This window comes from Penaeus monodon, chromosome 20 (assembly GCF_015228065.2).
Source record: "Penaeus monodon isolate SGIC_2016 chromosome 20, NSTDA_Pmon_1, whole genome shotgun sequence".
NCBI classification, from domain to species: Eukaryota; Metazoa; Arthropoda; class Malacostraca; order Decapoda; family Penaeidae; genus Penaeus; species Penaeus monodon.
This window is the reverse complement of record NC_051405.1, coordinates 7,983,821-7,984,132: the sequence shown is the minus strand read 5'-3', so window position 1 is coordinate 7,984,132 and position 312 is coordinate 7,983,821.

Sequence of the window (312 nt, the reverse complement as noted above, 5' to 3'; positions counted from 1 at the left end):
CCATTCGCCGACCCCCCCCCCCCCCCGCGGACCGGAGGAGGCGGCGCCAGCACAAAGTCAGCCGACAGAACACTACCAATTCGCAACCATCTTTTGAATTAACTCAAAGATCAATATGTTTGTCCTTCGCTGCATGAAGTCTGTTGATGAACTGGAATACACAAGCTATTTGTATCTTTTGTCAGTGTGTCATTGTGTCTCTTGGCGTTATTGATGTAAATGTTAAGTGAGAGAAAGAGGTAATGTTCTTGTTCTTCTGTGTTCTCTAACCTTGTTCTTCGTGTGTGTGTGTGGAAAGAAGGTTGTAACATC